The following is a 12,768-nucleotide window of genomic DNA, read 5'->3' on the forward strand; positions in this document are numbered from 1 at the left end:
GAACTTTAGTCTGGTAGTTGTGCCATTTTAGGTATCCCTAGTCAGCATGTGTTCAATATACACTGGGTGTACTAAACATTAGGAGCACCTGCTCTTTCCATGACATGGACTGAACAGGTGAAAGCTGTACACATGTATCGATGTCACTTGTTACATCCACTTCAATCCGTGTAGGTGAAGGGAAGGAGACGGGTTAAAGGGTGTTTAAGCCTTGACCCATGGATTGGGAATGTGTGCCATTCAGAGGGTGAATGGGCAAGACAAAATATTTAAGTACCTTTGAATAGGGTATGGTAGTTAGGTGCCTGTCGCACCGGTTTGTGTCAAGAAGTACAACACTGTAGGGTTTTTTCATGCTTAGCAGTTTCCCGTGTGTATCAAGAATGGTCCTCCACCCACCAGAACATCCAGCCAACTTGACACAACTGTGGAATGTTTCTGACACCTTGTCGAGTCCATGCCCTGATGAATTGAGTCTGCTCTGAGGGCAAAAAGGGAGTGCTACTCAATATTAGGAAGCTGTTCTTATTGTTTAGTACACAGTATACTGCACGGCTAATATCTGAGCAAGGCTGGCTGTGCGTGCATATGATAAATTACCTTGTTTGTATCTTAGATCTAAAACACAATAATGTTTAGGAGATACAGAATGCAAAATATTTTATAATTAAAGAAATACAGGGAATACCCCTGGGCAAACCAGACAACTGTGTTGAATGTTGATCTGTCTCTTGTTGCCAAATGCTGCCCTCTGCTGGAGTTTGTCTGCTGCTGCAATTGTGGCCAACCTCATTCTCAGTATGTGTGATCAAAATAGGCTGACCAAATAAGAGTTTACTGTAAGAAGGGAAATAGATGGTCTGGGATATACCCCTAAATAAGAACCTCTCTCCATATCTCATCTGGCCCTTATGCCATGTTCACGTGCTAGTCGGAACTAGGAAACAAAAAAATGTCAAATTGCTAACGGGTTGGATTTATACAAGTGCCTCGATCATCCAGTTAGCATGTTGAAAATGTCTGTGAACGTGCCATTAGTATGGTGTCCAAAAGTTATCTACACACAGTGACCCATCTCACCCTCTTGGGCTAAGTGCATTGTTTCTCCTAACCTTTGGAGCCAAACATTTTAAACAAGTTTTTTTGGGAGGCTTTTCCAGTCTGCCCACTTTGCTCATAATGGTCCAGTTAAAGTCAGCGCTAGACGGGGTCTGTGCTTTTAGTGAGACAGGTTAAAAATGCCATCTGTCAAGACTGGAATATTACACACACCACACCTTATAGTCACTGAGGAACCTAATAGTTCCTCATGACAGGTGTACTTGGTTATAATTGGGGCTCCTGAGTGGCCGTGATTGGGAGTCCCGTCAGTCTGAAGTACATGTCAGCTATCAGTGTAATCCTCATTTAGACATTAACACTCTGCATGCTAAAGGCTTAAGTGGTTCCTGTATGTGGTTAATATTTGAAAGTCCACCTGATTTTAAAATGTACAGTCATTTTTTAAATTTTATGTATTGAACCTTTTATTTAACTAGGCAAGTCAGTTATTAAGAATAAATTATTATTTACAATGACGGCCTACACTGGCCAAACCCGGGCGACACTGGGCCAATTGTGGAACCAGGGTTTCTGTCGTGACGCGTCTAGCACTGAGAGGAAGTGCCTGAGCCTGCGCCACACGGGAGCCCCATAAATAACAACAATCATCATCCAATTCCGTTAGTAAGCGATGTTATCAATGTACATTTAATGTCTGTGTGTTTTCATTCTCAACTGTCGGAAAGACTTGGTGCTATCGAATTCAATGTTCCACATGCAAAAAAAACAACCGAGGCTATTCAAATCAAGACACAATCATCATCATGATAAATTATGATTTACACTGCTGACTAAACTCTGGCGTGGAGCTGAGACCAGGCTTTGTGGAATCCAGCTCCGTGATTACTTCAAAACATTTCAATTAGGAAACGCCCACCTCCGTACCTATGTTTGTCGTCTTTGGTTGCTGAAATCTATACTTTTTCGATAAACGTTAATCAAATACCACCAACTGTTTCCTTGTTGAGATTCAATTGGCACATGCATTTGCCCTGAGTTGCCATCTCAGAGTAAAAGCAATGTGCAAACAGTCAGTGGCTGTATTTGATGTGCGTTGCGTCATTTAAGTATTGACCTTGTGCGAATCGATAGTCCGAGCTAGATTCCACAAAGCCTGGTCTCGGCTCCACACCGTTGGTGATGTTCATAAACTTCCTTCACCATGGAGTGGAGTTCAGTCCACTACTACTGAAATGTTTCTTTGTGGTTAATTTCTGTTCAGAGTAAGAGCAGCATTTCAACCACTTCCCCTTTCCACCACAAGAGGGGGAGAGTGACACACCAACTATGAGAGATCGTGAGTATCGGTTTGCCGGAGAAAATTCAACCACACAGTGTACCAGGACTGCAATCCTCTTACATATAGTGTGCGTACCAAATGGCACCTATTCCCTATGTAGTGCACTAGTGAATATTCACCATATCATCTCTTAGCCGTGATTAGAAAATGCCTCAGGAGTGCAAGGAGAGATGGAAACGAACATACCACAGAGGAATCATTTCAGTCAGCGTGTCACACACCCACATAATGGGCCCCTCACCAGTGGTGGCTGGTGGGAGGAGCTATAGGAGGACCGGCTCATTGTAATGGCTGGAATGGAATTATTGGAACCGTGTCAAACACATCAAATGTATGGAAACCACATTTGACTCCGTTCCATTCCAGCCATTACAATAAGCCTGTCCTGCTATAGGTCCTCCCACCAGCCTCCACTGATCCACCACAGTACCATAGGGGGCCTATTCAATCAAAACTAATAACTGGTTTCCAGGTTTAAAAAGAACGTATTTTCTTTTCGTGCGTGAAAACACCTTTGCAGCATGCTGTAAGAAGAATGACGTGTTTGACTGGAAAGAGCTCCTGTGGATGCCTGTCATCCTACAGTCCGTTACCATGACAAACCACTCACTGTGATTTGACACTGGATAACCCCCTTCCTAACTATCTGAAACGTCTTGCTCGTCTTGTTACATCACCACACTAGCGTTTGTTTGAAGATGTTCCGGATCCCTCTCTTGAAAACGCTACAAACCCAAGCCAGCAGAAAAAAAGGTGGAGTGAGAGAGTTCAGAAGTGAAGTGGTTAGCCATAGGAACTCTGTCTCAAAACACACACGCATACACACGTGCTTTATCTCCATCCCACACACACCCAACCCAGGGAACACAGTGGGGAATGCAGCCCCGTTGCCATGGGGACCAGAAGCCCTCTGATGGCTCTCTGCCACACGCACAAACACACAGAGAGGGGCCGTGTGTTCCTCTCCCTGGCCAATTAGTCTAGCCACTGTTATCTCCCCTCAGAGTGGTTTACATTACAGCCTTGACAGCCTGCTGGCCGATGGTCAGGTGATCTATCCTATCCACAGCTGGCCATATCAACATGGTGAGGACGGCCATTCTGTCAACACAGGCCTGGGATTTATGTAAAGAACAGGTAAGTGGGTTACCTAACGCTAAAATGGCAGTTGGCTTTGGGACTAATTGCTTTGGGAATAAATAAAAGAGAGAAGTGACATTGATTTGTTATTGTAAATGGGCCTACAATTATCATGACACAGTTTCTCTCCAGATTATTATGGCCTTCAAAGAGCAAAGAAAAATAAGTCAAAGTTCAATGAAAGGGCATACTGGAAATGGGGAAGGTTTTATGTTGTGAACCTCATAGGGATAGCTAGACTTTATTATGTGTACTCTATGCAGACCGAAGGAGAATTCATATATTCTGTGCTTGTATAACGCTATAGCTCTGGAAATCAATAATGTGAATAACATCGCAGAACGGAGTCGTGCTGGAGCTACTTTGATGTGAACAGCAAGGCGTTGAGACTCTAGCTCTGCTTGACACCGGAGGTTGCAGTGTAAGAATAGGGAAGAAAATCTTCCATCCAACCAAAAAGCTTCATTGTACTGAACCCTCCGTGCTCTGTTGACACCATCCTCCTTCGTACCGTTTGACATAATTCAGGACGAGCAAGATCGCAAAGGCAAAAGTCATTTGTAGATACAGAAACAAGAGCAACACAATTGCGTAAGACTTGTATAACAGACACAGATGGCTATATCTCCCAGCTTCCAGAGTGAGGACAGATGAGAGGCGTGCTCTGTCCTCGAATCCCCATGAGCAGCACACAAATGCATTACTCTTTCAAATCCTCATTTCCGATGGGACAGTGTTTCATTTTACAGAAGACCCATCAGGCACGACAATGTCCGAGCACCATGGAGCTGTACCATAGGGCCAGAAACACGAGGCCTGCCTAATGAATACCACCCAGAGTGACTGAAGACAACATTTGGCACAAGCTGTTCAAAATCCTGAATGTCACCTCAACTCAACTCCCAGAATAAGTGGATGTACCTCAAACCCCCATTCACACCAAGCTGTCTGAGATTGTCCATCTTCTCGTTCCCTCATTGGAACAGAGATGTTTGTCCTAGTCTGGTTGCCACGCCCATTTTAACCCATCTACATCATTTGGATCAGAGTGTTAGGCGATAGAATTAGAACTGGAGTTCCGTGGTGTGAGTGAGCTGTCAGTTAGTACAGTTAGTACAGCATGTACATGTGTGCTTTGTTGCCACGGGAGACAACACACGGTTGGCCAAACTGTAATGCGGGGTTGATGATACTGCTCTGTCTGCATTTTTCATCTGATATGTAACATGCATATCCTTCTATAAGCATTATTTGTCATGTGATTGGTTTAAAGCCCCCATGCAGTCTTTGTAATTGTATTTTTAAATCATTGTATGTGTGTTAATTTAATGAAAATTACTCAAAAACATATTTTGAATCATTTATTTCCCTGAGCTTCCTTTGGCCATTCAAATGCTTTGTCTGCTCGTGTGGGTGTTTGGAAACAAATTTGAAGATATTTACATATGTAGCCCTGATTGGCTGATAGGATGATCTAGAGCCCACCCCCTTACCCAGATGAACAATTCTTCATCTATTATAATCAGATCACTTTGTGGTGTGAGGACAGCTCTTACGCAAAAATGTTTAACTGAACTGCCCCTTTAAGAATGACGCAATTGAGATAACGCCAATGAATTGTCTGACTATTGACAATGTAGTGCATTAGCTCCAGTATAGTTCTAGGATTGTGTTATTATATTGGAGTTTCTTATCTACGGTGACTAACGTGTCACCGCCACAGCCTGCCTTGCAACGTGTTATGATTTATTTCTGCAGCAGCTGGGCACACATGGCATGATTCAGGTTAAGTGCCAGGCTGAAGGATGCCCATCATGCCAGGAGGTCAACACCAGTAGTATCCACACTGGCCACACACTAAAACACGGACAAAGTAGACTAAACACTGTGTCCACAATAACACAAGCGCACCAACACAGTAACACTCCCATGAGTGCAAGTAGGGCAACACCAGTAGTATCCACACTGGCCACACACTAAAACACAGACAAAGTAGACTAAACACTGTGTCCACAATAACACAAGCGCACCAACACAGTAACACTCCCATGAGAACAAGTAGGGCAACACCAGTATACACAGTGTCCACACGGACACTACCACTAACATCACTATGGGTTAGACTAACACTAACCTACTTACACAGTAACACACTGGAACACAGAAGCACAGAATCCACTGCAGTTTACTGGGTTGATATTGGATGGGTTGACAGCTGTCCAGTGTGGATGCCTCTCTGCTATTCTGGGTCATAAACATATGACAATGGGAGCAAGTCATCATTCAAATCTGTTTTTAGTTCAAATAAATAAATAAATAGTTATCTTGTGTAAGGAAATATGTATTTCTAAAAGAAAGGATTTACATCTGTTGTCCTTGGATACAGACCAAATTGTCATATGCTCAAACCTTCTACGAATCATATCCAAATCTCTTGTTTACAAGTCCAGCTGTAGCATTCCACGTGTACCTCCACCTGCTAATGCACTGAACGATCAGGTCTTTTCTGTTGTCTCTCAAACTGTTTTGATCAATGCGATACAGATCACTGGAGGTTGGTGGCACCTAAACTGGGGAGGACGGGCTCGTGGTAATGACTGGAGAAGAATCAGTGGAAGGCTATCAAATCGCTCTCCCCTCAGCAGCCTCCACTGGTGCAGATATACGATTTAATATGAATAACGAAGAAGCTTATTGCGTAATTGTGCAGAACGCGCATGGCAATGACTGAGTCCAGTAAACAGCAAGCCTCATGGTTACAATCTCTACGTATGCATTAACCGAGGCTGAACCAAGCGCCATTCAAATCCAATACTTGGGCTGCATTGATCCCGTATGAATCGATACACCTGCTCTGCACACTAACTGTTGCTGCACACTAACACACAGACCCTTGAGAACACGGGCGCACGCGCTCTTCACAGCAAGATAGACAATTAATGAGCTCATATCAAACAGCATCACTCTACCGCTCCATTGAAGAGCAAACTTCTAGATTCATCTTGCCTCAACAATTCCCCGTTCCAAGAATAATTGACCAAACTATGACGAATCTACAGTCATGTATGTCTGTGGCTTTCTGCTCCTTCTAATCAAAGTCCTCTTCATGTGGGCAGATGAGTCAATAGTCCTGCCGGTGCTGGCTTGAATGGGGACATGTGGTCAATGTATACACAGAGTACACAGAGAATAGGGTTGCAGATGGATCTCGTTAGGGGAGACCCCCACACCTTTCCAATGCACCACTGCTTCGGCCATTTCCTCCTCATCGAAAGGGGAGGCGGTAAAGTAACCTATGTTGCTGTGTTTATGTAACACCTGGCAACCCAGCCCTCCTCCCCCTCCTCACATTCTAGGTTGTCTTGCGAGCATTGAGAGCATATGCCTCTGGTATTGTTTTATTTATACTCCAGACTCTCCTCCATTAGGCCTGAGTGCTCTGCAGCACAACATAGGACTTTGAAGGGAGATAGGGTATGCGAGAGAGAGAGAGAGAGAAAGAGCGAGATGAAGAGTTTACTGTTCATTTTTGATTGTTTACTTCACTTTGGTAAATTATCTATTTCACTTGCTTTGGAAATGTAAAACATATGTATCCCATGACAATAAAGCCCTGAATTGAGAGAGAGAGAGAGAGAGAGAGAGAGAGAGAGAGAGAGAGAGAGAGAGAGAGAGAGAGAGAGAGAGAGAGAGAGAGAGAGAGAGAGAGAGAGAGAGAGAGAGAGAGAGAGAGAGAGAGAGAGGACTGTGCCAGTCACTATTATAAAGAGTAAGTGGGACAGGCCTAGATAGATAGACTTCAGCCAGTTTAGTAACAGTCATCTGAGGCTGCAGAGGCAGTAACAGAGTTAGAGTTTCTCAACCTCTGAGTGCTCCAATGGTTGCATCATTTTGATCCAGTCCAGCACCAATGCACATGATTCAATTAATCAAAGGCTTGAAGATTAGTTGAGTAGTATAGCCTACACTAGCAGTCAATGTGTGGTGTTCAATGTAGGCCTAAATTCCATGAGATTTTGAAAATAATATGCAGGACTTGACATTAACCTGTTTATCCACTTGTCCTTCAGACAAGGAAGTGACTGAAAATGTTTTTGTGTTGTTTGATGCAAGAAACCACTTTACAAAATAAAATGCATTATTATTCCCATACCATTATTACAGAGAATCTGACAAATTATGCTACGTTCTGCCTACTTGCTACTTAGCTTATTCAAGCGTGTCTCAAAATACAACACTGCCCCTTTAAGACAAAAAAAGCTCTTTACCTGACTTACTTTTCAAATTTGTCTAGGAAGCAATCACTCCCCTATTGCTGACTACAAATTATCTATAACTGGGATAATAACTCACTAACTAGCAAAGGATATGAACAAAATGTGCACGCATCTATTCAAGACCACAGCTGTAAACACAGTCCAGTTCAAAGTAAATGGCACAGATCCATATCTGGCAATGGTCTATTTGCATATAAGCCTACTGCAGCTCTGATTGGTTTTGCAGCACAGGTCTGTGTAGAGTTGGGGCTGAGTTATGCACAATAGAATTGTAGTTCGATGAGTTCTTTTGTTTTGGTAAGTTGCATTGAAATGTGCTAATATTGCGTTGATTCGATCACATTTGCCACAGTAAAGGGAAACGTTGATAGTGTTAACTAACAGGGAAAACTCTAGAAAGTTGAGGGAAGTTCAATCTCGTGCCTCTCTCAGTGGTCTGATAGTTCTGTGCTCTGTGCAGAGTTGCTTGGCAGTCTCAGGCTACTGCGCGCCCATTGGAAGCAACGGCCTGCTATGTACCCAGAACACGGACACACCGTCTGTTCCTTTTGACACTGGATTTGTGGAAACACAGACACATTAAGCCTTCCGACTGTCTGCAAACACAGACTAGAAACGCACAATGCGTTTGGAAAGAGAGACAACACGAGCCAGCAAGGCGCCAGGAACCCAAATCTGGTTAAATCAATATTCCCACCGGACCATTGAGAACCAATCTAAATATTGATTCATCATTTCGGTTGTTGTCTCCTGTTCCAAATATGTACAGGACCGGGCACAGTGTCAATGCAAATCGACTTCCTCATGATCAAATATCAAACGTTGACATGAGGTAATATTGGTCCGGGGGTGAGATAATACATGGCTTTAGAGAGACCATCAGTCATGAGTCCTCGTTTGATCCATGGAAAGAGTGAACAGCTGAGAGAACAGCTGACGGTCTATATCTCAAGCCTTTGTCTCAACTGTTATTCAGTTCCAATGTTATTTTGTTCTCTCATGTGCTGACTGAGAATAAGTATGCATAAGCATTGTACAGCAAAAGTCACATTTATAAATCAATAAACATGTTAGTCCAAAAGGTGTGAAAATATATAATTGATGGCTGAGCATAAACTGGATTAAAACAGATATCATAGCTAGTGGATGTTGATAATATTAGTACCAAGGGATGAGTAGCTATAGCTTAGCTTGTTAATTAATCATCTGCACTACAGTAACGGGCATTGTACTGGAAGTTAAAATGCAAGCACACAGTCAGGAAAATGAAAGACTGCTTAATCCTGCATTAGACACATTGGGTGTTTTTCAAGTGGCACCCTATTCCCTGTATAGTGCACTACTTTTGACCAGGGCCCATAGGGAATAGGATGCCATTTAGGACCATCAATGTCCTAAAAGGACTCAAAGCAACAAGCCCCAATTGATTTGAACAAATAAGGACATACGGTGCCATTGGGAACATTCAGCCTGCAGGTTGGGCGACAGCTAAGGACAGCTAAAGGACAGCTGAGGGGGTTTCTGGTTATTGGGTTGCAATGACCGTCTTCAAAAACGTTTTAGGCACAATCAATCAATCAGCACCCCGCTCCTCTTCCTCAAAATAGTTTGAAGCAATCAGATTGAATTAGAGAAAGGCATCGGATAGGAGAACACACTCAAAAGATCGTAGCAATAACAAGCTGTTCTTTCAGCATTTTTTAAGCGAGATCTCAGCAGTGCTCACTATTGAGTTTTATTGACAGTTGACGTTCAGCTCAGCAGTCAAATGTGACTGATGTTTTAGAAAATGCACAGTGGTGGTGGGTGGATAGGGGTGTGTGAGTTTCAAAAGATATATATATTTCACCTTTATTTAACCAGGTAGGTTAGTTGAGAACAAGTTCTAATTTGCAACTGCGACCTGGCCAAGATAAAGCAAAGCAGTTTGACACACACAACAACAAAGAGTTGCACATGGAATAAATAAATATACAATCAATAATACAGTAGAAAAATCTATATACAGAATGTGCAAATGAGGTAGGATAAGAGAGGTAAGGCAATAAATAGGCCATGGGGGTGAAGTAATTGTCAGGAGGTCTATGTGTAGCTGGTGTATAGGAGTCAGGCGCAGGACAGCAGATACAGTGCCTTGCGAAAGTATTCGGCCCCCTTGAACTTTGCGACCTTTTGCCACATTTCAGGCTTCAAACATAAAGATATAAAACTGTATTTTTTTGTGAAGAATCAACAACAAGTGGGACACAATCATGAAGTGGAACGACATTTATTGGATATTTCAAACTTTTTTAACAAATCAAAAACTGAAAAATTGGGCGTGCAAAATTATTCAGCCCCCTTAAGTTAATACTTTGTAGCGCCACCTTTTGCTGCGATTACAGCTCTAAGTCGCTTGGGGTATGTCTCTATCAGTTTTGCACATCGAGAGACTGACATTTTTTCCCATTCCTCCTTGCAAAACAGCTGGAGCTCAGTGAGGTTGGATGGAGAGCATTTGTGAACAGCAGTTTTCAGTTCTTTCCACAGATTCTCGATTGGATTCAGGTCTGGACTTTGACTTGGCCATTCTAACACCTGGATATGTTTATTTTTGAACCATTCCATTGTAGATTTTGCTTTATGTTTTGGATCATTGTCTTGTTGGAAGACAAATCTCCGTCCCAGTCTCAGGTCTTTTGCAGACTCCATCAGGTTTTCTTCCAGAATGGTCCTGTATTTGGCTCCATCCATCTTCCCATCAATTTTAACCATCTTCCCTGTCCCTGCTGAAGAAAAGCAGGCCCAAACCATGATGCTGCCACCACCATGTTTGACAGTGGGGATGGTGTGTTCAGCTGTGTTGCTTTTACGCCAAACATAACGTTTTGCATTGTTGCCAAAAAGTTCAATTTTGGTTTCATCTGACCAGAGCACCTTCTTCCACATGTTTGGTGTGTCTCCCAGGTGGCTTGTGGCAAACTTTAAACAACACTTTGTATGGATATCTTTAAGAAATGGCTTTCTTCTTGCCACTCTTCCATAAAGGCCAGATTTGTGCAATATACTTTTGTTTGTTTGATTGTTGTCCTATGGACAGAGTCTCCCACCTCAGCTGTAGATCTCTGCAGTTCATCCAGAGTGATCATGGGCCTCTTGGCTGCATCTCTGATCAGTCTTCTCCTTGTATGAGCTGAAAGTTTAGAGGGACGGCCAGGTCTTGGTAGATTTGCAGTGGTCTGATACTCCTTCCATTTCAATATTATCGCTTGCACAGTGCTCCTTGGGATGTTTAAAGCTTGGGAAATATTTTTGTATCCAAATCCGGCTTTAAACTTCTTCACAACAGTATCTCGGACCTGCCTGGTGTGTTCCTTGTTCTTCATGATGCTCTCTGCGCTTTTAACGGACCTCTGAGACTATCACAGTGGAGGTGCATTTATACGGAGACTTGATTACACACAGGTGGATTGTATTTATCATCATTAGTCATTTAGGTCAACATTGGATCATTCAGAGATCCTCACTGAACTTCTGGAGAGAGTTTGCTGCACTGAAAGTAAAGGGGCTGAATAATTTTGCACGCCCAATTTTTCAGTTTTTGATTTGTTCAAAAAGTTTGAAATATCCAATAAATGTCGTTCCACTTCATGATTGTGTCCCACTTGTTGTTGATTCTTCACAAAAAATACAGTTTTATATCTTTATGTTTGAAGCCTGAAATGTGGCAAAAGGTCGCAAAGTTCAAGGGGGCCTAATACTTTCGCAAGGCACTGTATGAGTAAATAAACGTATTTACTCAACATATAATAAATACAATTCAAAAACAGAGCCCACAATAACGGACCTTCCTACATAGAAACAATCACTCACAAACAAACATGGGGGAACAGAGGGTTAAATAATGAACAGGTAATTGGGGGATTTAAACCAGGTGTGTAAGACAAAGACAGAACAAATGGAAAATGAAAAGTGGATCGGCGATGGCTAGAAGGCCGGTGACGTCGACCGCCGAACGCCGCCCGAACAAGGAGAGGGACCGACTTCGGCGGAAGTCGTGACAGTAATTACAATATAGTAATTAAACACTGGAATGGTAGAATGTGCAGAAGATGAATGTGCAAGTGGAGATATTGGGGTGCAAAGGCACAAGATAAATAAATAAATACAGTATGGGGATGAGGTAGATTGGATGGGCTAATTACAGATGAGCTATGTACAGGTGCAGTGATCTGTGAGCTGCTCTGAGAGCTGGTGCTTAAAGCTCGTGAGGGAAGTAAGAGTCTCCAGCTTTGTGAGATTTTTGCAGTTCGTTCCCGTCATTGGCAGCAGAGAACTGGAAGGAGAGGCGGCCAAAGGAAGAATTGGCTTTGGGGGTGACCAGTGAGGTATACCTGCTGGAGCGGGTGCTACTATGGTGATCAGTGACCTGAGATAATGCGGGGCTTTACCTAGCAGAGACTTGTAGATGACCTGTAGCCAGTGGGTTTGGCGACGAGTATGAAGCGAGGGCCAGCCAACGAGAGCATACAGGTCGCAGTTGTTCGGGTCTTTGGCATCATTCAACTGACTACTTTTTTTTTTATTTTGATTTTATCAAATCAATTCTCTGTAATTATTTTTACATGATTAACCTAATCACGTAAATGTAATTAACTAGGAAGTTGGGACACCAAGGACAATATTCAGATTACAAAGTAATAATTTTCCTAATATCTGATTAATTAGTCTGCTAATTAATGAATTATTCTTTACCTCACAATAATCTCATTCATTGTTGGCACGAACCCAGTCTTCACTATGAATCATCCATACATCAATTGTCTAAATCATTTATTTATTAACTAACTAAAAAATCACAGAAATGCTTAAACAAACAGTAGTACACATGGTTACAAGGAAATGATAGGGGAGGTACCCTAGTGGGATAAACCAATATTAAGGCTTGGTGAACAAAAGGGAAGTGGGTGT

Source organism: Oncorhynchus mykiss, chromosome 13 (assembly GCF_013265735.2).
Source record: "Oncorhynchus mykiss isolate Arlee chromosome 13, USDA_OmykA_1.1, whole genome shotgun sequence".
Lineage (NCBI taxonomy): Eukaryota > Metazoa > Chordata > Actinopteri > Salmoniformes > Salmonidae > Oncorhynchus > Oncorhynchus mykiss.